Source organism: Carassius auratus, chromosome 29 (genome assembly GCF_003368295.1).
Source record: "Carassius auratus strain Wakin chromosome 29, ASM336829v1, whole genome shotgun sequence".
NCBI classification, from domain to species: Eukaryota; Metazoa; Chordata; class Actinopteri; order Cypriniformes; family Cyprinidae; genus Carassius; species Carassius auratus.
Window position 1 is genome coordinate 22,926,100 of NC_039271.1, and position 23,876 is coordinate 22,949,975.

The window sequence follows — 23,876 nt, forward strand, 5'->3', positions numbered from 1 at the left end:
TCAAAAAGCTCACAATTGAGGCCAACAAGGTCATGGAGGCCAACGATGACGTCAAGGCCCAGTACCTTGTAGAAGCCAAGCTTGACACAGATTCCGAAGGAGTTCCCAGGTTGAATAAGCAGCAAAAGGCTGATATAGGGAGAACTGCGTGAGTTTGAGATGAAACTGAATGAGCTCAAGGAGCTTACCCAAAAGACACTCTGGGCCAACTTCGGAGAAAAGGAATTGCAATGGCAGTTAAGGCTGCGGAGAAGGAAATAGAGAGTGTGGTGTCCTTTGGACCTGGTGAAAATAAAGAGGTTTTTGACTTGTTACTGGTTAAGTGGGCAAAAGAGATGCACGCACAGTGGAAGTGTTGGGCTCCTCCTGCTGAATGGAAAGATTTCCAGCTGTGGGTCAGAGGTCTCAAGCAGATCATCCCCAGGTTAATGTCAGGAAAAGCAGAGTTCATTCAAGTAAAAGCTAAAGAAGATGCCGAAAGAGTTGTGAGTGCAGCTTCTCTCAGCTATCCAATAGAAGCCGTTAGACTGAAGCCTAGTTCCCTCCCCAAGTTTACTGGCATCAGGTGAGACTTTCATAGCTGGAAAAGGGACTGAGAGGCCCTCCAGAGGCAAGGAGAACCCACTGGTTCAAAAGAAGTCAAAAAGTTTCAGCTTCTTAACAGCTTGGATGAGAAAGTAATGAGAGCTCTTCGAGATTGATGACCTATAACACAGCAGTGTTATACACATTTGTGTCCTAAAGAATCGGTTTGGAAGCCAAACTGCAATCGCTATTGAAATAGTAGAGGAGCTCCAGAGACTTCCAGCTGCCAAATGTCACCAGCCCAAGAAAGTTGTTGAGCTCATCCAAGCCGTGGAGAAGGCCCTTGCAGACCTGAGAGACCTGGGTGACACTGGCACTTTAAGGAATTCTCTGGTGACAAAGTCAATTGAAAGTAAGCTTCCAGATGCACTGAAGAAAAAGTGGCTTCTCCATGCAGCTGAGAGAAGCAGTACTGACCCAGAGAATCTTCTGGCCTTTCTCAAGAGTCAAGAGAGCATCTACGAATAGCTGGATCAATTGAGGGATGCCACTGAGGAAAGAAAACCGACCTGAGCAAGGGCAAGCTAGGACCAGAGCATCAATCCAGTCAAGTAGCAATCTCCTGTGCTCAAGCTCACAGAGAAGAAGGACGCAGTGCGGAAGCTGGGAGACTGCTGGAAATGTCTGGAGGTCCATGACGAGGGCAATCACTGCAAAACTTTGTTTCTGTGCAGAAATCCTGGTTGTAGAGAACAGAGAGTTACATACCATCACTACTATCTGTGTCCCAGTGCTGAGGTATCCAGAGACAATACGGCTCAGAGGAGGAGAAAAACCACAGTGGGAGGTGAGAGCTGGAGGAATTACACCGAGGCTCAGGAGGAATTCTTCAGAAAACTCTCACCCGAATTAGGACAACAATGTCAGGACACATTCTGTAACACAGCAGTGAGCACCTCTCATATTGCAAAGAGTCATTCAAGTCTTCTGGTAGAGAGCAGCCTAGCAGAGTGGCCTGTCATCATGATGCTGTTGGAGGTAACAGCAAATTCTGGGCAGAAAATTTGGACTCTTATCGACCTAACCTCTAATTCTAATTATATCACCCATGAGGCAGCAGGTTGGCTCAATCTCAGAAGTGAAGACATCACACTTGTAGTCCATGGTGTATGAGGCATGAAAGCCTTTGTCAAGACAAAGCGGTACCTCCTGAAATTTTGGGTTAACACCTGAGTGTCGGGTTCTAGAGGAGGACAGCTATGTCAACGATATTTTGACCTCTCATAACAACTTGGACCAGCTCAAAGTTATCACAGAAAATGTGGAGCAGATCCTGGGAGAAGGAGGGTTCAAGTTGAAGCCGTGGGTCTTTTCTGGTGAAAGTAGGAGGGAGTCTTTTGGGAAACAAGAGCAGAAAGCTACTCCAAAGACTGTAATCATGCCAAATTAGCTCAAGGAGGAGGACAACAAAGCTCTTGGCCTCGGCTACACCCTGGAGGATGACAAGCTTCAGGTTATGGTTGGTATAAACTTTTCAAAGAGGAAGAAAAAAATTAGACTTGGCCAAGACCTTCAAAAGGAAGAGGTGAGAGCTCAGACACCAGACCCACTGACACGACGAGAGTTGCTTAGCTAAGTTTCTGGGCTGTATGACCCAGTTGGTCTGATGAACTTGTAAAGCAGAAAGGAGCGATTTTGGTTCGAAGAGCATTTCAAGAGGCCAAACACAAATGCTAAGCAGTTAAGCAGTGTTACCACTTTGTTGATAGCCAAACAGTACTTTGCTCAATTAAACGTGAGAGCTATAGCTTTCAGACCTTTTTTGGCAACTAAAAAATTTGCTGTGGCTCTCACAAGAGCTAAGGTGAAGGAGCCACCAGACCTAGAGCATCGAAGGCCACTTGCTGGAGCTGCTGTCCGAAACCTGGTGGATGAAGGACGGTTCAGCGTCAGCGTCTGGAGGGCAGCAAAATGCTTTGCAGCCAAAAGTAAGATCCTGGGAGCTCCAAAGTGGGAGGTGGTTTCATCAGTCAGGGCCATCACCATTATAGAATGCCAAGATGCTTTAAGGGATCTTTTTCTTGCCACACAAGAGGGGGTGACCTTTCCAGCAACCACAATAGACCAGCTGGTAGTCTTCAAAGAGGAAGAAACTGGGTTACTGGTTTGTGGTGGGCGAGTCCAAGCCTTTAATGAAGACCGAGTTGGTGTCCCTTTCTTACCTTGCAACGCCTGGGTCTCAACATTGCCGGTTCAGGAAGCTCACAGCAAGGGTCATGAGGGTGGGGCTGCGACTCTATTGAAGGTGATAAAGAGAGCACGTGTCATCAAGGGACGAATAATTGCTCAAAGTCATTGAGAACTGTGTGGTCTGCAAGAAAGCCAGAGTGAGAAGATGTCAGCAAGTGATGGGTGGTCTACTTCAAGAGAGAACCAGGCCAGCATCTTCATTTGAGTTCATAGCAGTTGACCTGTTTGGACCCTATCAGGTCAAAGATGATGTTAGGAAAAGAGTCACAATGAAAGTCTGGGAGTTGTATTTTGCTGTATGGTCAGCAGAGCAAGCTTGCCAACACAATGTCAACTGAAAGATTCCTGATGGCTTATCAGAGGTTCACAGCAATTAGAGGCCCCCCTAAGAAGATATGGTCCGATCTGGGGACTAATATTGTTGGGGCCAAGTCTGTTCTGAAGGAGTTGTAACAGTTCCTGGACAGCCTGGATAGTTCTGCTGTGGAGGATACTTCAGCTCAAAATGGAACTGACTGGCATTGGAAAATCCTGCCAGCTGATTCACCTCATCGGAATGGCTCTGCTGAAGTAGCTGTTCGGATTGTGAAGAAGGCGTTCCAGAGTCTGGGAAGAGAGTTCAGATTATGCTTCAGCGAGCCGCTAATCTGATAAATGAGCGGCCCATTGATGTCAGAGTGCAGAGCCTTGAAGATACACCATGCGGTACATCATGCCCAATACACTCCTGCTGGGAAGAGAATCATCAAGTGGTGACTGGAAAACATTTGACTTTACAAGCTATCCCTATAAGAGACTCCAGGAAATGCAGCATCACGTCAACAAATCCTGGAGATTCTGGAGCCAACTTGCTGGTCCTAATCTTTTTGTGAGGAGCAAGTGGCACACTGCACAGAGGAATTTTGCAATTGGAAATATTGTTTGGATCTGCGATCAGAATGCATTGAGGGGCCACTTTACGCTTGGAAGAGTCATCAGTGTCAACCCTAACTCCAGGAACATTATACGGCATGTAAATATTAGAGTTGTGGCAAGCTCCTGTATTCCGGAGGTGAGGCCTGTAACATCAGCATCCAAATATCCTGCAATATCAGTCCACAGTTCTTCACCGGGCCTGGAAAGTGATAGTGCAGGACTAAAGCTTGTTTGAACAAGGAAGGAGTTGGTGAGCATTCGTTTGTGCAGTGTTGTGGATTTTAACATTGAAGTAAATCATGTAATTATACTTAGGGAAAAATGTGTGTATAAGAAAAAAAAAAGTTATGAAAAAATGTGTTTGAATTGTAAGCTAAAGTGTTATACGTTTAACATCATGAAGGTATAGTACAAGCAATGTATTGTAAAGATTTTTAAGGTGTAAGGAAAACAGGTCAATTTAGCTCAAAGGGAATCATTTTAGATTTTAGACAGAATCACTGTTTCATGGCTGATCACTGAGACGCCCTGCGATTCACTGAACGAGCCGTTTAACCCTTATGCGTTATTGGGGACGTTTTTGTCCACTAGGGGGTAAAGCTGAGTCTTATTTTGGCCACAACTTTCTCTGTGTTTGAGCTAATGGAATGATTTTTGGTGCCAAATCTTATTTTGACCCATTTTAGGGGAAATTTGAAATTTTTCAAAAACTCAACAGTATACTGTGGGCAAATTCACTACCCTTTCGTTATGTTTGTGGATGAAAACATCCACTAAATTAAACTGCTGTAAAAATGTATCAGATATTTTTTTTTCTTTTTTTTTTTGCATAAATCTATTAATCAACCTCAGTCCTGATCAAAATTACCAAATGTTTAAAATAATTCCAAGATTTTAACTCTTTAATTGCCAAGTTCATAAATGATGTCACTGATTTGGGAAAAAAACACACACACACAAAATTACATATTTTCAATATAAAAAGCAATTGTGGACTGGATTTTTTTTTTACCTTTTATCACAGTCTTGGGCATGTCAGAGATTAGTAACAAGATTGGCTTTGATGCATTGTTAGTTTTTGTGCAGCATTAGATTTTAATTTTTTCTCCCTCATTTGTTGTTGGTGGCTGTTTTTGCCCTGTTGTCTTCCATTATAACGAAATTTTTTGATTGCAAAGCCATGACACCATATAATCATGCATTCTTGATTGTTTGTGGTTTTCCCTCTTGGGAAGAGGTAAAAATGTTTATTTTTACAGTTGATCACTAGGTGGGACCATTAACCCTTAAAGCTGCAGTAGGTAACTTTTGACACTCTAGTGGGTAATAAACAGAACTGCTTGCGTTTTGCGGAAGAACATCGTAGCCGTAACTATTTCTCTCTGTTTGTGTCTATGAAGAATCACAAAGGTACTGGGTTACTCCGCCGCGGTACCCCCGAATGCAATCTAAAATAGTCTGAATATAAACACTTATTATAGGTGCACCCTAGTGATTCAGGACAAGCTAAAAACACGGTTTGGAAAATGGATTCATGGTGTACTCGCTTATTATATAAATCTTTCAACATTTTGAGCACAAACAAAGTTACGGACCGCAGCTCTGATTGGTTGTTTCTTACTAGGGGGATGAATTTCTGCAAATGGCAATAGGACCACTGGGAGGAGACAGAGGAGCTTGATTTTTTCACAGATTATCTGTCTCATATTCTACTGTCAGGACATAATGACAGGTTTAACAAATATGTAAAAAAATACATTTTTACAAAAGTTACCTCCTGCAGCTTTAAGATAGGCCTGTGTAAAAAAGGCTTAGTTTCTGGCTTGTATATGGAGTTATATGGTGTATAACAGCAAATTATAGTGTTTGTGTGTATGTGAGATTCTTGATTGTTGGTGGTTTTCCCTGTTGAGAAGAGGTAACATTTGTTATTTTTTACAGCTGATCGCTAGGTGGGACCATTAACCCTTTAGATAGGCCTGTGCAAAAAAAAAGGCTTAGTTTCTGGCTTGTATATGGAGTTACGTGGAGTATAATAGCACATTATAGTGTGTCTGTGTGTGTGTGAGAGAGAGAGAGAGAGAGAGAGAGAGCGAGAGAGAGAGAAAGAGAGGGTGTGAGAGAGACCTTTGTGCACTTACCTTGATGTACAGTATCTGAAAAAATCCAAATAAGCACCTCATGCTCTCAGAACTACATGGAGTAAACAATAAACAAAGAAGTGTGTTTATGCACCTGCTGCCTTTTGATGGTGAAAAGTACAGATGGCCTATATGTGAAATGCTCATCTTTTCTTGATGGTAAAGCCAGTTTAAAACCTTAAAATCCTGTAAAAAATCTACTTTGCATCAAATTTATGAACATAATGTATTATGAACCAAAATGCAATACCAACTTCAAATAAGCTACAGCTCGCTGGAGGGGTCAAGCTACATAATAATTTCTAAAACTTTGGTACAAGTCAAGCCCTTTCTCGTGTTGCTTGCTGCTCTTCTCACCATTAAATGACCAGCACAGTGGCATGCAAGTGTTTAAATCCACATACTTTGCTTTCGTTTAGTCTATTCGCTTGTTAAGTCTGATGTCATGTAGCAGCGCTTCCGTGTCCAAACGCTCTATCAGTTACCACGAGAAAACAACAAAATGTGCTAATATAAACTCACAATGTGATAGAATGCTAGCAAAACAGTTATAATCTTACCCTTTAACTCCATACCGAAGTCCCAGATAGCCAGACAATGAAAATATAAATATAAAAAAATTATATATAAAAATTATCTGTGTTTGGGACTGTAGTGTATATCACAAGTTTGAAAGCGTTTAGCTTAAATTATCAATATGAATAAACAGTGCTCATAAACGGCTGTTGAGGTCATATTTTCAAGTGAAGTGAGTTGAGGCCTCTCTCTCACATACTCTCTCTCTCTCTCTCTCTCTCTCTCTCTCTTTCTCACACACACACACAAACACTATAATTTGCTGTTATACTCCATATAGCTTCATATACAAGTCAGAGACTAAGTTTTTTTTTGCACAGGCCTATCTAAAGGGTTAATGGTCCCACCTAGTGATCAACTGTAAAAATAACAAATGTTACCTCTTCCCAACAGGGAAAACCACCAACAATCAAGAATCTCTCACACACACAAACACTATAATTTGCTGTTATACTCCATATAACTCCATATACAAGCCAGAAACTAAGGCTTATTTGCACAGGCCTATTTTAAGGGTTAATGGTCCCACCTAGTGATCAACTGTAAAAAATATATTTTTTTACCTCTTCCCAAAAGGGAAAACCACAAACAATCAAGAATGCATGATTATATGGTGTCATGGCTTTGCAATCAAAAAAATGTCATTATAATGGAAGTCAATGGGGCAAAAACAGCCACCAACAACAAATTAGGGAGGAAAAAATGTAATCTAATGCTGAACAAAAACTAAAAATGCATCAAAGCCAATGTTGCTACTAATCTTCTGATGTCCAAGACTGTTATAAAAAGAAAAAAAAATCCAGCCACAATTACTTTTATATTGAAAATAAGTCATTTTGTGTGTTTTTTCCCCCAAATTAGTGACATCATTTATGAACTTGGATTTTGTTTTTAAAACATTTGGTAGTTTGGATCAAGACTGAAGTTGATTAACAGATTTATGAAAAAAAAAAAAGAAAAAAATATGAATCTGATACATTTTTACAGCAGTTTAATTGAGTGGAAGTTTTCATCCCGAACATAACGAAAGGGAAGTGAATTTGAACAATGCACAAGGGTTAACATCAAATCTGCACTGGATATTAATATCCAAAGTATAGAGAAAACATTAATTAGCACAGTAACAAGATCGGCAGTTTAAGACATTAACTTGTAAGCACAAAACACAAGATACAAGATATTTTCAATATGAATAAGGCTTTATTAGATAAATCTAAGACATATAAACTAAACTAACACATAATCACACACATTCACACAAGTTGCAGGGAGATAGAAAGTTAGGAAAGGATGAGTTTAAGAGAATACAAGACATGAACAGCCATCAATCACTTAAATAACCCTCTCAATGAGTTCCTCAGTGAGGTTAAAATTATATTAAATACACCAGTATAGATCAGTCTGGAGGTAATTGCATTGCCTATGTAAAGGGGTTCCCTTTGTTGTCATTGAAAGGGGGTTTCCCGATGTCGCTGATTGGCTGGAAGTTCAGTAGCCGCTGAAGTGACGTCTTGGGAAGCCCGTGGTTGGGCGTTGGCTGACGATGCAGAGTTGTGTGGGCTGGTTGAAGTTAAACGGGCACTCGAGGTCAGACTCGGAGACACAGCATTACAAAACTTAACTCAGAACATGAAACTCTTGTGTTGTAGTAAATCTGTGATTATTAATGCTAGTCAACACGCAACAAAACAGGGGTTACTACAGTTTTAATATAATTAATCCATGGTGAATTCTCATGAGGGTTGTAGAGTAACTCAAGTATTTATTTTAAATAAAAAAACTAGACTAATAGAAATCAGTCTTGCAACCCCTATATTGTACAACGTTAATTAGTATTTAATTATTGTAAAGGGTAAGTTTAAGACTATCTAGTCGTAGATGTAAATAAAACACAGTTTAACAGTTAGAAAATAAAATTAGAAACATCTAAACCTTTCAGAACGCAGAAAGTGTGCCGCTGGTCATGCACATCCTTTCCTGTAACAAAGTTGAAAGCTAAGCCCAAATGGAGAAACAGCTGATCATAGCAGTACAAGGACAGCCATTTTTTATGAATTTATTAGCTGAGCTACTGCAATGTATTTTTAGTAATGGAAATTCATATTTTTTTTTGCAGAAACTTCTGTGTCTTCATGGAGAGCAGGTCATGGTTGCCTAGCAACAGCAGACACCACTGGAGCGCAGGCGTAGAGTGCTTTGGAAAAAAGGAGAAAGTGGCACGCCTACCATTTTCCACACGTTTTCAGTGTCGATATAACGCAAATGTTGTTTTGTTTAGAAGGAGATTTATTTAATTTTTTTTTTTTTTTTTGCTGGACTCGGTCGAGACCAACGATAACTTTTTGCGAGTCCATTAACCAAGTCCGAGTGCAAACACACCACGAGTCCGCAAACACCTACAAGTTCTTTAACACATGAGAAGTATTGAGAGAGATGCCATGAGGGACATGAGTCTAGCTCAGTGACCTTTAACCCAGGCAGAGCTCAGTTAGAGAGTAAGAGAACAATCCAAGAGTATGAGAGAGAGAAAGCAGACAGGATACATTCTACATTTATCCTTGACCATGTGACTTAAACCAAATGCGTGATTTCACATAGAGCAGCTGTTACTACACAGAGCCGTTGTTAACTGAGAAGATGCGCCAAAAAACGCTGAAAATGAAGTGGATTTGCGCATCTTCTCTATTAACAATGGCTCTGTGTAGTAACAGCTGCTCTATGTGAAATCACGCACCTGATGGAATTAACCGCTGATTAGATAACCGGCTTTACTGACGAGATGCGCATAACGATCGGCCGATCGTAATCGGCACCCCTAATTATATACATCTAGCCAAGTTTCGTATGTAAGTTTCCCTTACAGTCAATGCGAGCGTCGCAAGACCGGAAATAAGTATGCACACACTCGTGTCGCTGAAGCTCACCGGCGCCATCTTGTGCACCTAGCCCAGTAGGTCTCAGCCAGCATTTCATAGCATTCTTGATTTTCCTTGTGTTCTTCTTACTTTCTGAACTTCCTCGAATTTGAATTGAGCTCATACTTCAGTGCTATTATTTTAAAAAAAATGAATAGTAATTCTTACCATTGAAAATTGTTTTGCAACTCTTGCTTCCACAGGTACAGTAGGCTGGGGCTGGGGAAGGGGAAGTGGAAGTGGATGAGGCTTGGGGTCAGGCTGACTCTGCTCCATGGCCTTCTTTGCCGTTTCAGTTCCACCACCTTTTGTGCTGGTCCAGAAGAGGGAGTGGGCTGCTTAAGACGACAAAAAAAAATGTAAAAAAATAAATAAATAATAATAACATAACTAAATATAACAATTCAGAAAGAAAACATTTCAGTAAATAATACTAACAAAAAATACTTGCTAAATTAATGATACCTTTGGAGTTTGAAAACAACAGATGCATTTCAGCACACCTCCAAGCAAGGTTGTTTGGCCACTAGACAGCATCTGAGATTTCTCAATCTGTAAGCATTATAACAAATGTAATGCACACTACAAGTGAGTCCCTTAAGAGAGCAAAATATACTTATAATTCATATATTTATTCATTATTTGATTTATTTTCTACGACCCAAGTAACATTTATCTTATATATAATGTTACAACTGGTATCTCTGTTTAGAGGAGAAAGATACAAGACAAAATACCTGCAACATTACATAAATGTCTATAAAAAAATTATAACTCACTCTGGTTTACACTTTTGTAAGCCATAACATAACAAAACCATTACATTACATTGTTCAAATGAATGGGACCAGGTAAATGTTTGTACTGAAGCCTGATGTGTTGTTTTCTTATGTAAATACATTAAACAAAGATACTTATAATGTTAGACTATTCAAGTCAACAAACAGTTAGGTGTTTTTTTTATTTTTCTATCATGCAAAGGTAACAAACACTCACCAACACTCACTTTTTCTGTCGAGCTAATCGTCAATGACCCTCGTCGCAGGTCACGATTTTCAGTAATTAATCTTTTTGACCTGTGACATGCTTATGTAATTCTTTCGTACAACTTTGGCACAGTTTGGCAACTTGATTGACACCTGTCTAGAAGAGCTGACCCCTCCACCTAGCGGTGGTACGCGAAAACGTGCCGTCGACATCCCCCGTTCTCTGATTAGTCAAATGTCAAGAATGTCAATGTAATGAATTGCGCTTTTTGATTGGCTGGAAATGTTAAGGCGCTTCGACGCCATTGGTCCAAATGTCATAGCACTTCGATGCGATTGGCTGTGCAGTTCGACATTGTCCAAGGGAAGGGAAAAAGAGGGAAGGAAGAAAAAGAGAAGGGGAAGAAGAGAAAGAAAAAATTAAGAAAAGAAACGCGCATTTATATTATACTGTTTTCTATTGCAGGTGCTCCCCTCGATCAGGTTCGAATCCAGCTAAAGACAACTTTTTTAATATTGTTAATTGCTTTAAATAAATGAAGTTTCAAGGTTAATTAAATGTACATATGTGCTTTGTTTGATATTGTTTTCATTAAATTTTAATACACCAATGGAAATGTGTTTTGTTATTATTAGTTATTTAGTAGTTGTTGTATTAATCTTTATTCTGATTAGGCATGTTATTATTTGTAGTTGTATTCATATTTATTTTAAGCATGTTATTAGCTGTAGTTTTATTGATATTGAATCAGATTCTTTTTTAAAGGTTACATTAATTCAAGACACCTTCAAATCTGTCATTTCTAATTAAAAAAAAGGATGCTAAAATAGTCATTATTATGCTGAAAAATGACTGTGAAAAATGACAAAGTACAAATTATCTTTTTATAGGAGTACATTCTATTGTTCCAGTGTACTGATGAAATGTTTACTAAACTACAAATAAAAAAAGCAATAATTCTTTTTTTTACAGTTATGCCAACATAACAGTAATGAATATTAAACTAATAAAATGTTATATAAGTTTTCAAAAAACATTCAACTAAAAGGGAAATAAAAGGAAAATAAATGTAGAAATCAAAAAGCATTTCTCAGTTTGTTTATTTTTTTATTTTACAATTATGCTAACAGAACAGTAATGAATATTAAATTAAGTTTTCAAACAATAAATTAATAAGGTAAATAAAACAGTAAATAAAATTTAAAAAACAAGTAAGTTAAAGATAATAGGATTAAAAAAGCAGTAAATAAAGCGAAATAAAATAATGTTCAACACAAATATTAACAATAGTGAACTATGTTTAAACAACTATATACACACAACAATAAATAAAAATATACAGTGTATACATTATTTGCGAACAAGTCTCCGCATTTCCTCTAACCACTGTTCTTTTGTAACGTTCTCAGTCTGTGGACAGTACACCTTGCCCCAGTACTGGCTATGTCCCGTTGCACTGGTTTTGAATAGTCCACACTTCCTGCAAGTGTTTGCCTTGTATGGTCTCTTGGGCATGGTTTGTGGATTGGCAGCTGGTTGTGAATTGGTGCCCTGCACAACTGTAGGCTGTAACAGTGGAATCCTATGGACCACTGACAGTCTTTGAACCATTTGCACAACCTGGAACACTGGCACACCCTGAAGCATCAGCAAAAATATGGTTTTCTAGTATTAAAAAATATTTTTACAAGTTTAATAATTCGTACAGAATGGTACGTGGAATATTTCTTCATAGAATACTTTATAAATTATGCCACACCATCTCCTGGCCACACTCACTAAGATTTGCCTTTGCTGCAGCAATGTGAGAGCCAGTAAATCTTGGTTTGGCAAACTGTAAATGTGAGAAGAATGTGTTATAATAGCAAGAATTACTATTTATATTAATATTAATATTTTAAGTAAATGCGGTTTAAAAAAAAAAAATTCTAGATAAGAGGAATGATTTATTAGCAGTACTGACTCTTGAAATTACTACAAAGTATTTGCATGACAGAATAATTGTTAATATGTGTACGTCTATGTGGAATGTTACCTGAGATTGAGAAAGAAAAATAATGTAGCTTTAACACATGAGAAGTATTGAGAGAGATGCCATGAGGGACATGAGTCTAGCTAAGTGACCTTCAACCCAGGCAGAGCTCAGTTAGAGAGGAAGAGGACAATCCAGGAGTAAAGCCCAGAGATGAAAGAGAGAAAGCAGACAGATTACATTCTACATTTATCCTTGACCATGTGACTTAAATCAAATCTGAGATATTCAAACCGACTGATCAGCAGACAACAGGTTCCCCCACTGTACAAGAGGGGTGACAACTGGTAGGTCTCAGCCAGCATCTCATAGCATTCTTGCTTTTTAATTTTTTCTTCTTCTTACGTTCTGAACTTCCTTGAATTTTAATTGAGCTCATACTTGAGTGGTATTATAAAAATAAAAAAATAGTAATTCTTACCATTGAAAATTGTGTTGCAACTTTTGCTTCTACAGGTGCAGTAGGCTGGGGCAGGGGATGAGGCTGACTCTGCTCCAGGGCCTTCTATGCTGTTTCAGCAGCATGAGGTTCTTCCAACACCCTTTGTGCTGGTCAGTAGAGGCAGTGGGCTGCTTAAGATGAAAAAGAAAACCCATTTAAAATACATAATTCAGAAAGAAACATTTTCAGTAAATATACTAATTATACTAATAAAAATACTTGCTATGTTAATGTTACCTTTGGAGTTTGAAAACCACAGATGCATTTCAGCACACCTCCAAGCAAGGTTGTTTGGCCTCGAGACAGCATCTGACATTTCTGTAAGCATTATAACTAATAAAATGCACAATACAAGTGAGTCTCTTAAGAGAGCATAAAAACTTCTTTAATTCATATATTTATTCATTCATTCCTTCGTTTTTAGGACACAAGTCACATTTATCTTATATATAATGTTACAACTGGTATCTCTGTTTAGAGGAGAAAGATACAAGAGAGGAACATTTCTCAAAATACCTGCAAAATTACATAAATCTCTATAAACAATTATGACACACTCTGGTTTACACTGTTGTAAGCCATAACATAACACAACCATCACATTACATCGTTCAAATGAATGGGACCAGGTAAATGTTTGTTCTGAAGCCTGATGTGTTGTTCTCTTATGCAAATACATTAAACAAAGATACTAATAATGTTCAATGATGATTATTTTTTATTTTAATTTCTCAATCATGCAAAGGTAACAAACACTCACCCTTTGATAAATCTCGTACCACATTTTATGTCGAACTACGCGACAACGACCCATGTCATAGATCACGAACTTAAGTAATGAACCTTTTTTACTTCTGACATGCCCCCTGAGGATGATGTCATTCTTTCATACACCTCTGGCACGGTTCGGCAACTTGACTGACACCTGAGATAGGCAAGCCGATCCACCACCTGGGAACGGTCCAAAAAAAAGGTCCTTGAGAGAGATTTTGTGCCTCTTTGGGATGGCACCACGAGGCGTCGTTCTCTTGCAGAATGCAAGCATATTTCTGAACCTGCGACTTTAGGTATATTGCTGAGGTATATAGAGGCTTGATAGTACGTGCCGGAAGACCCGCCAAGGGAGCATAACAGTAGTCCAGTCTGGAGAAAAAAAAAGCTTGGACAAGGAGTTGTGTGGCCTGCTCTGATCGGAAGGGTTTAATCTTCCAAACATTGTATAAGGCAAATCTGCAGGACCGGACCAGTGCAGCAATATGGCCTTTGAAACTTAACAAAACTTCAGGAGGACGCGGCTACGTGTTACAATGAATATGAGAGGGATGCTATTCCTTCCATCATGCAGAATTAGCCCAGCATGAACACGGAACATCGACGTCATAGTATATCAAAGGATGGCACGGGCCTGCACGCAATGTTGCTGGATGAGATTTAGGGAATTTACCTGGAACCTCACAGTTTTCCACAAAACGTCATTTCACCTGCCCTGAAGAGAAGCTGTGGACTTTTGCCCCCATGAAACACAGGGAAACCCACACGGAAGGGGGCAGAGAACCTTACTCTTTCTCTCTAAGCCACCGGTGTCAAACTCAGTCCCTGGAAGGACGGAGACCTGCAGAGTTTAGATTCAAACCTAATTAAACACACCTGATCCAACTAATCACGCCCTTCAAGCTCATTTAAAAACTACATGCCTTGTGTGTTTGAGCAGGGTTTGAACAAAACTCTAAAGGGCTATGGCCGTAAAGGAATTTAGTTTGATACCTCTGGTCTAAGCACTCTCAGCTATCAAAAAAAAGTTCCACACTGCCTCGTGTGAGGCATCTCTTTAACCTGGCATACACATAACATACTAATATGCTTTTAATATCCAAATCCGTTAAAGGATTTTTAGGCTGTATTAATTAGGTAAACCGGAACCGGAAACACTTCACATAACACCGTACTTTCTACATCATTAGAAGAATGGCATCTACACTAATATTTGTCTGTTTCTCTCTTGTTCCAAGGTTACCGTGGCCACAAGATCCAGTCTGTATCCAGATCAGAGGGTCACTGCAGTCACCCGGATCCAGTACGTATCCAGACCAGATGGTGGATCAGCACCTAGAAAGGACCTCTACTGCCCTGAAAGACAGCGGAGGCCAGGACAACTAGAGCCCCAGATACAGATCCCCTGTAAAGACCTTGTCTCAGAGGAGCACCAGTACAAGACCACAGGAAACAGATGATTCTTCTGCAAAATCTGATTTTGCTGCAGCCTGGAATTGAACTAATGGTTTCGTCTGGTCAGAGGAGAACTGGCCCCCCAACTGAGCCTGGTTTCTCCCAATTTTTTTTTCTCCATTCTGTCATCGATGGAGTTTCGGTTCCTTGCCGCTGTCGCCTCTGGCTTGCTTAGTTGGGGACACTTCATCTACAGGGATATCATTGACTTGATTGCAAATAAATGCACAGACACTAATTAAACTGAACAGAGATGACATAACTGAATTCAATGATGAACTGCCTTTAACTATCATTTTGCATTATTGAGACACTGTTTTCCAAATGAATGTTGTTCAGTGCTTTGACGCAATGTATTTTGTTTAAAGCACTATATAAATAAAGGTGATTGATTGATTGATATAAAGCCCAAAGACGAATGGAAAGGGACTCCCACTAGGGTAGTGTGGTCAAGTGGTCTAATGTACTGTATTTAGGCTCCAGTCTCTATGGTGGCGTTGGTTGGAATCATACCGCTGCCATCAGTGGTTTTAATTGAGGCCGGGAAGCCCTCCTTGTACTCGATAATGGTCTGAAAATATTGCAAGAGAACACACCTTCCCTGGCAGCAGTCAGGCCCTTCAGGAACATCAGAGCCAAACAAGGAGCGTCATCCTCTCCCACATCCGATCGCCTGTTTGATAAGGCATGCTGTCTCAGTCCAGCTCCTGGGGAACTTCCTCTGTGGTTTACTGACTTCTTGTGGTTTTGTTGAAGACGATGTGAGTCAATCCTGTGCTGATCTGTTCCTTCAAACTTATCTCAGACTTGTTGTGACAGGGACATGGCCGCAAGCCCTACCTGCAAGGGATCAGGTTTGTTTTACGCAAACAGGATTAGACTGCAGTTTTGCAACAAAAAAGTCAGCTCGGGGCGGCCTTTCCACTGGCCAAAGTGATCCGTGAAATGCAGGCAAACAAGGTAGCGTGGCCGAGTGGTCTAAGGCGCTGGATTAAGGCTCCAGTCTCTCCGGGGGTGTGGGTTTGAATCCCACCGCTGCCAGGAAAGCCTTTTGGAAGACTGCTGTGGCTTTGCAAAGTGATGCTGTGTGAACATCCGAATTGAGCTGCTTTTGCTTTCCTTGCTTTTTAGCCAAGTCAGTGCTGGAGGCCTGTCCCAGCCTCTGCACCTTTCTAAAAGAGGCACCCAGTTGAAGTAGGGACACCAATAATTTACAATTATAGTGAAGTTACTTCAAAACAGGAAAAAGTACTTGAATATAATTTGAAATAGTGAAAAGTAATAAGTATCATAAAGGATGGTAACAGCCAATGTCACTCGTTGAAAGTTTTTGGTGAAAAAATGTTTGGATTATTTACTTTTTTGAGTATAATGGCTAATGCTCAGCTATCTGCCATTTTCAGAACAGCCCTAAGGGCCTTCATTAGTGCATTCAGGTGTGTTTTATAAGAGAAGGACATGCACTCTCCAGGAAGGTGTCCTCCAGGGGTAGTACTGCATAACCCTTCAAGAAGGAAGCCTCAACCTTGGAGAAATTCAAGACGTTATCTTGTGGCGAAGCTCGACAAAGAAAAAGTTGGTGGAATAGTGACTGGGGTAAAGGGCATTATCTGGTAGCGTGGCCAAGAGGTTCTTTCTGTTTTTCCCCAGTCTCTTTAGGGGCGTGGTTTTGAATCCCACCGCTGCCAGGGGCTCCATTTCGGGAGACACTTTTTGCTGCCATGGCCGAATAAAGAGCTTTCCTTGGCCGCATTGGACATGTTTACTGAATAAGGTTTGTGGAGGCCGTCGCTTCTATTTCTGGATGGTATAAAGCCCAAAGACGAACAAAAGGGACTCCCACCAGGGTAGCGTGGCCAAGTGGTCTAATGTACTGTATTTAGGCTCCAGTCTCTATGGTGCCGTTGGTTGGAATCATACCGCTGCCATCAGTGGTTTAATTGAGGCCGGGAGGCCCTGCTTGTACTCGATAATGGTCTGAAAATATTGCGAGAGAACACACTTTCCCTGGCAGCAGTCAGGCCCTTCAGGAACATGAGAGTCAAACAAGAAGCCTCATCCTCTCCCACATCCGATCGCCTGTTTGATAAGGCATGCTGTCTCAGTCCTGCTCCTGGGGCACTGCACTTCCTCTGTGGTTTACTGACTTCTTGTGGTTTCGTTGAAGACGATTTGAGTCAATCTTGTGCTGATCTGTTCTTTCAAACTTATCTCAGACTTGTTGTGACAGGGACATAGCCGCAAGCCCTAACCTGCAAGGGATCAGGTTTGTTTTACGCAAACAGGATTAGACTGCAGCTTTTCATCAAAGTCAGCTCGGGGCGGCCTTTCCACTGGTCGAAGTGACCCATGAAACGCAGGCAAACAAGGTAGCGTGGCCGAGCGGTCTAAGGCGCTGGATTAAGGCTCCAGTCTCTTCGGGGGCGTGGGTTCGAATCCCACCGCTGCCAGGAAAGCCTTTCGGAAGACTGCTGTGGCTTTGCAAAGTGATGCTGTGTGAACATCCGAATTGAGCTGCTTTTGCTTTCCTTGCTTTTTAGCCAAGTCAGCGCTGGAGGCCTGTCCCAGCCTCTGCTCCTTTCTAAAAGAGGCACCCAGTTGAAGTAGGGACACCAATAATTTACAATTATAGTGAAGTTACTTCAAAACAGGAAAAAGTACTTGAATATAATTTGAAATAGTGAAAAGTAATAAGTATCATAAAGGATGGTAACAGCCAATGTCACTCGTTGAAAGTTTTTGGTGAAAAAATGTTTGGATGTTTTACTTTTTTGAGTATAACGGCTAATGCTCAGCTATCTGCCATTTTCAGAACAGCCCTAAGGGCCTTCATTAGTGCATTCAGGTGTGTTTTATAAGAGAAGGACATGCACTCTCCAGGAAGGGGTCCTCCAGGGGTAGTACTGCATAACCCTTCAAGAAGGAAGCCTCAACCTTGGAGAAATTCAAGACGTTATCTTGTGGCGAAGCTCGACAAGGAAAAAGTTGGTGGAATAGTGCCTGGGGTAAAGGGCATTATCTGGTAGCGTGGCCAAGAGGTTCTTTCTGTTTTCCCCCAGTCTCTTTAGGGGCGTGGTTTTGAATCCCACCGCTGCCAGGGGCTCCATTTCGGGAGACACTTTTTGCTGCCATGGCCGAATAAAGAGCTTTCCTTGGCCGCATTGGACATGTTTACTGAATAAGGTTTGTGGAGGCCGTCGCTTCTATTTCTGGATGGTATAAAGCCCAAAGACGAACAAAAGGGACTCCCACCAGGGTAGCGTGGCCAAGTGGTCTAATGTACTGTATTTAGGCTCCAGTCTCTATGGTGCCGTTGGTTGGAATCATACCGCTGCCATCAGTGGTTTAATTGAGGCCGGGAGGCCCTGCTTGTACTCGATAATGGTCTGAAAATATTGCGAGAGAACACACTTTCCCTGGCAGCAGTCAGGCCCTTCAGGAACATGAGAGTCAAACAAGAAGCCTCATCCTCTCCCACATCCGATCGCCTGTTTGATAAGGCATGCTGTCTCAGTCCTGCTCCTGGGGCACTGCACTTCCTCTGTGGTTTACTGACTTCTTGTGGTTTCGTTGAAGACGATTTGAGTCAATCTTGTGCTGATCTGTTCTTTCAAACTTATCTCAGACTTGTTGTGACAGGGACATAGCCGCAAGCCCTAACCTGCAAGGGATCAGGTTTGTTTTACGCAAACAGGATTAGACTGCAGCTTTTCATCAAAGTCAGCTCGGGGCGGCCTTTCCACTCGTCCAAGTGACCCGTGAAACGCAGGCAAACAAGGTAGCGTGGCCGAGCGGTCTAAGGCGCTGGATTAAGGCTCCAGTCTCTTCGGGGGCGTGGGTTCGAATCCCACCGCTGCCAGGAAAGCCTTTTGGAAGACTGCTGTGGCTTTGCAAAGTGATGCTGTGTGAACATCCGAATTGAGCTGCTTTTGCTTTCCTTGCTTTTTAGCCAAGTCAGCGCTGGAGGCCTGTCCCAGCCTCTGCTCCTTTCTAAAAGAGGCACCCAGTTGAAGTAGGGACACCAATAATTTACAATTATAGTGAAGTTACTTCAAAACAGGAAAAAGTACTTGAATATAATTTGAAATAGTGAAAAGTAATAAGTATCATAAAGGATGGTAACAGCCAATGTCACTCGTTGAAAGTTTTTGGTGAAAAAATGTTTGGATGTTTTACTTTTTTGAGTATAACGGCTAATGCTCAGCTATCTGCCATTTTCAGAACAGCCCTAAGGGCCTTCATTAGTGCATTCAGGTGTGTTTTATAAGAGAAGGACATGCACTCTCCAGGAAGGGGTCCTCCAGGGGTAGTACTGCATAACCCTTCAAGAAGGAAGCCTCAACCTTGGAGAAATTCAAGACGTTATCTTGTGGCGAAGCTCGACAAGGAAAAAGTTGGTGGAATAGTGCCTGGGGTAAAGGGCATTATCTGGTAGCGTGGCCAAGAGGTTCTTTCTGTTTTTCCCCAGTCTCTTTAGGGGCGTGGTTTTGAATCCCACCGCTGCCAGGGGCTCCATTTCGGGAGACACTTTTTGCTGCCATGGCCGAATAAAGAGCTTTCCTTGGCCGCATTGGACATGTTTACTGAATAAGGTTTGTGGAGGCCGTCGCTTCTATTTCTGGATGGTATAAAGCCCAAAGACGAACAAAAGGGACTCCCACCAGGGTAGCGTGGCCAAGTGGTCTAATGTACTGTATTTAGGCTCCAGTCTCTATGGTGCCGTTGGTTGGAATCATACCGCTGCCATCAGTGGTTTAATTGAGGCCGGGAGGCCCTGCTTGTACTCGATAATGGTCTGAAAATATTGCGAGAGAACACACTTTCCCTGGCAGCAGTCAGGCCCTTCAGGAACATGAGAGTCAAACAAGAAGCCTCATCCTCTCCCACATCCGATCGCCTGTTTGATAAGGCATGCTGTCTCAGTCCTGCTCCTGGGGCACTGCACTTCCTCTGTGGTTTACTGACTTCTTGTGGTTTCGTTGAAGACGATTTGAGTCAATCTTGTGCTGATCTGTTCTTTCAAACTTATCTCAGACTTGTTGTGACAGGGACATAGCCGCAAGCCCTAACCTGCAAGGGATCAGGTTTGTTTTACGCAAACAGGATTAGACTGCAGCTTTTCATCAAAGTCAGCTCGGGGCGGCCTTTCCACTGGTCCAAGGGACCCGTGAAACGCAGGCAAACAAGGTAGCGTGGCCGAGCGGTCTAAGGCGCTGGATTAAGGCTCCAGTCTCTTCGGGGGCGTGGGTTCGAATCCCACCGCTGCCAGGAAAGCCTTTTGGAAGACTGCTGTGGCTTTGCAAAGTGATGCTGTGTGAACATCCGAATTGAGCTGCTTTTGCTTTCCTTGCTTTTTAGCCAAGTCAGCGCTGGAGGCCTGTCCCAGCCTCTGCTCCTTTCTAAAAGAGGCACCCAGTTGAAGTAGGGACACCAATAATTTACAATTATAGTGAAGTTACTTCAAAACAGGAAAAAGTACTTGAATATAATTTGAAATAGTGAAAAGTAATAAGTATCATAAAGGATGGTAACAGCCAATGTCACTCGTTGAAAGTTTTTGGTGAAAAAATGTTTGGATGTTTTACTTTTTTGAGTATAACGGCTAATGCTCAGCTATCTGCCATTTTCAGAACAGCCCTAAGGGCCTTCATTAGTGCATTCAGGTGTGTTTTATAAGAGAAGGACATGCACTCTCCAGGAAGGGGTCCTCCAGGGGTAGTACTGCATAACCCTTCAAGAAGGAAGCCTCAACCTTGGAGAAATTCAAGACGTTATCTTGTGGCGAAGCTCGACAAGGAAAAAGTTGGTGGAATAGTGCCTGGGGTAAAGGGCATTATCTGGTAGCGTGGCCAAGAGGTTCTTTCTGTTTTTCCCCAGTCTCTTTAGGGGCGTGGTTTTGAATCCCACCGCTGCCAGGGGCTCCATTTCGGGAGACACTTTTTGCTGCCATGGCCGAATAAAGAGCTTTCCTTGGCCGCATTGGACATGTTTACTGAATAAGGTTTGTGGAGGCCGTCGCTTCTATTTCTGGATGGTATAAAGCCCAAAGACGAACAAAAGGGACTCCCACCAGGGTAGCGTGGCCAAGTGGTCTAATGTACTGTATTTAGGCTCCAGTCTCTATGGTGCCGTTGGTTGGAATCATACCGCTGCCATCAGTGGTTTAATTGAGGCCGGGAGGCCCTGCTTGTACTCGATAATGGTCTGAAAATATTGCGAGAGAACACACTTTCCCTGGCAGCAGTCAGGCCCTTCAGGAACATGAGAGTCAAACAAGAAGCCTCATCCTCTCCCACATCCGATCGCCTGTTTGATAAGGCATGCTGTCTCAGTCCTGCTCCTGGGGCACTGCACTTCCTCTGTGGTTTACTGACTTCTTGTGGTTTCGTTGAAGACGATTTGAGTCAATCTTGTGCTGATCTGTTCTTTCAAACTTATCTCAGACTTGTTGTGACAGGGACATAGCCGCAAGCCCTAACCTGCAAGGGATCAGGTTTGTTTTACGCAAACAGGATTAGACTGCAGCTTTTCATCAAAGTCAGCTCGGGGCGGCCTTTCCACTGGTCCAAGTGACCCGTGAAACGCAGGCAAACAAGGTAGCGTGGCCGAGCGGTCTAAGGCGCTGGATTAAGGCTCCAGTCTCTTCGGGGGCGTGGGTTCGAATCCCACCGCTGCCAGGAAAGCCTTTTGGAAGACTGCTGTGGCTTTGCAAAGTGATGCTGTGTGAACATCCGAATTGAGCTGCTTTTGCTTTCCTTGCTTTTTAGCCAAGTCAGCGCTGGAGGCCTGTCCCAGCCTCTGCTCCTTTCTAAAAGAGGCACCCAGTTGAAGTAGGGACACCAATAATTTACAATTATAGTGAAGTTACTTCAAAACAGGAAAAAGTACTTGAATATAATTTGAAATAGTGAAAAGTAATAAGTATCATAAAGGATGGTAACAGCCAATGTCACTCGTTGAAAGTTTTTGGTGAAAAAATGTTTGGATGTTTTACTTTTTTGAGTATAACGGCTAATGCTCAGCTATCTGCCATTTTCAGAACAGCCCTAAGGGCCTTCATTAGTGCATTCAGGTGTGTTTTATAAGAGAAGGACATGCACTCTCCAGGAAGGGGTCCTCCAGGGGTAGTACTGCATAACCCTTCAAGAAGGAAGCCTCAACCTTGGAGAAATTCAAGACGTTATCTTGTGGCGAAGCTCGACAAGGAAAAAGTTGGTGGAATAGTGCCTGGGGTAAAGGGCATTATCTGGTAGCGTGGCCAAGAGGTTCTTTCTGTTTTTCCCCAGTCTCTTTAGGGGCGTGGTTTTGAATCCCACCGCTGCCAGGGGCTCCATTTCGGGAGACACTTTTTGCTGCCATGGCCGAATAAAGAGCTTTCCTTGGCCGCATTGGACATGTTTACTGAATAAGGTTTGTGGAGGCCGTCGCTTCTATTTCTGGATGGTATAAAGCCCAAAGACGAACAAAAGGGACTCCCACCAGGGTAGCGTGGCCAAGTGGTCTAATGTACTGTATTTAGGCTCCAGTCTCTATGGTGCCGTTGGTTGGAATCATACCGCTGCCATCAGTGGTTTAATTGAGGCCGGGAGGCCCTGCTTGTACTCGATAATGGTCTGAAAATATTGCGAGAGAAGACACTTTCCCTGGCAGCAGTCAGGCCCTTCAGGAACATGAGAGTCAAACAAGAAGCCTCATCCTCTCCCACATCCGATCGCCTGTTTGATAAGGCATGCTGTCTCAGTCCTGCTCCTGGGGCACTGCACTTCCTCTGTGGTTTACTGACTTCTTGTGGTTTCGTTGAAGACGATTTGAGTCAATCTTGTGCTGATCTGTTCTTTCAAACTTATCTCAGACTTGTTGTGACAGGGACATAGCCGCAAGCCCTAACCTGCAAGGGATCAGGTTTGTTTTACGCAAACAGGATTAGACTGCAGCTTTTCATCAAAGTCAGCTCGGGGCGGCCTTTCCACTGGTGCAAGTGACCCGTGAAACGCAGGCAAACAAGGTAGCGTGGCCGAGCGGTCTAAGGCGCTGGATTAAGGCTCCAGTCTCTTCGGGGGCGTGGGTTCGAATCCCACCGCTGCCAGGAAAGCCTTTTGGAAGACTGCTGTGGCTTTGCAAAGTGATGCTGTGTGAACATCCGAATTGAGCTGCTTTTGCTTTCCTTGCTTTTTAGCCAAGTCAGCGCTGGAGGCCTGTCCCAGCCTCTGCTCCTTTCTAAAAGAGGCACCCAGTTGAAGTAGGGACCACCAATAATTTACAATTATAGTGAAGTTACTTCAAAACAGGAAAAAGTACTTGAATATAATTTGAAATAGTGAAAAGTAATAAGTATCATAAAGGATGGTAACAGCCAATGTCACTCGTTGAAAGTTTTTGGTGAAAAAATGTTTGGATGTTTTACTTTTTTGAGTATAACGGCTAATGCTCAGCTATCTGCCATTTTCAGAACAGCCCTAAGGGCCTTCATTAGTGCATTCAGGTGTGTTTTATAAGAAGGACATGCACTCTCCAGGAAGGGGTCCTTCCAGGGGTAGTACTGCATAACCCCTTTCAAGAAGGATAGCCCTCAACCTTGGAGAAATTCCAAGACCGTTATCTTGTGGCGAGCTCAGCACAAGGAAAAAGTTTGGTGGAATAGTGCCTGGGGTAAAAGGGCATTATCGTGGTAGCGTGGCCAGAGGTTCTTTCTGTTTTTCCCCCAGCTCTTTATAGGGGCGTCGTTTGAGATCCCACCGCTATGCCAGGGGCTCCATTTCGGGAGACACTTTTTTGCTGCCATGGCCGAATAATAGAGGCTTTCCCTTGGCCGCATTGGAGCATGGTTTACTGAATAGGTTTGTGGAGGCCGTCGCTTCTATTTCTGG

General features: G+C 42.3%; 6 non-coding genes across 6 annotated transcripts; all 6 read left to right on the forward strand.

Annotated features, from left to right (window-relative positions):
• Positions 1-15,968: 15,968 nt before the first annotated feature.
• On the forward strand, positions 15,969-16,050 carry trnal-aag (transfer RNA leucine (anticodon AAG)). Its single transcript has one exon. It is a non-coding gene; the product is annotated as a tRNA-Leu (tRNA).
• Positions 16,051-17,377: 1,327 nt separating this feature from the next.
• On the forward strand, positions 17,378-17,459 carry trnal-aag (transfer RNA leucine (anticodon AAG)). Its single transcript has one exon. It is a non-coding gene; the product is annotated as a tRNA-Leu (tRNA).
• Positions 17,460-18,786: 1,327 nt separating this feature from the next.
• On the forward strand, positions 18,787-18,868 carry trnal-aag (transfer RNA leucine (anticodon AAG)). The gene has a single exon. It is a non-coding gene; the product is annotated as a tRNA-Leu (tRNA).
• A 1,327-nt stretch (positions 18,869-20,195) lies between these two features.
• trnal-aag (transfer RNA leucine (anticodon AAG)) lies at positions 20,196-20,277 on the forward strand. The gene has a single exon. It is a non-coding gene; the product is annotated as a tRNA-Leu (tRNA).
• A 1,327-nt stretch (positions 20,278-21,604) lies between these two features.
• On the forward strand, positions 21,605-21,686 carry trnal-aag (transfer RNA leucine (anticodon AAG)). Its single transcript has one exon. It is a non-coding gene; the product is annotated as a tRNA-Leu (tRNA).
• A 1,327-nt stretch (positions 21,687-23,013) lies between these two features.
• trnal-aag (transfer RNA leucine (anticodon AAG)) lies at positions 23,014-23,095 on the forward strand. The gene has a single exon. It is a non-coding gene; the product is annotated as a tRNA-Leu (tRNA).
• Positions 23,096-23,876: the final 781 nt, after the last annotated feature.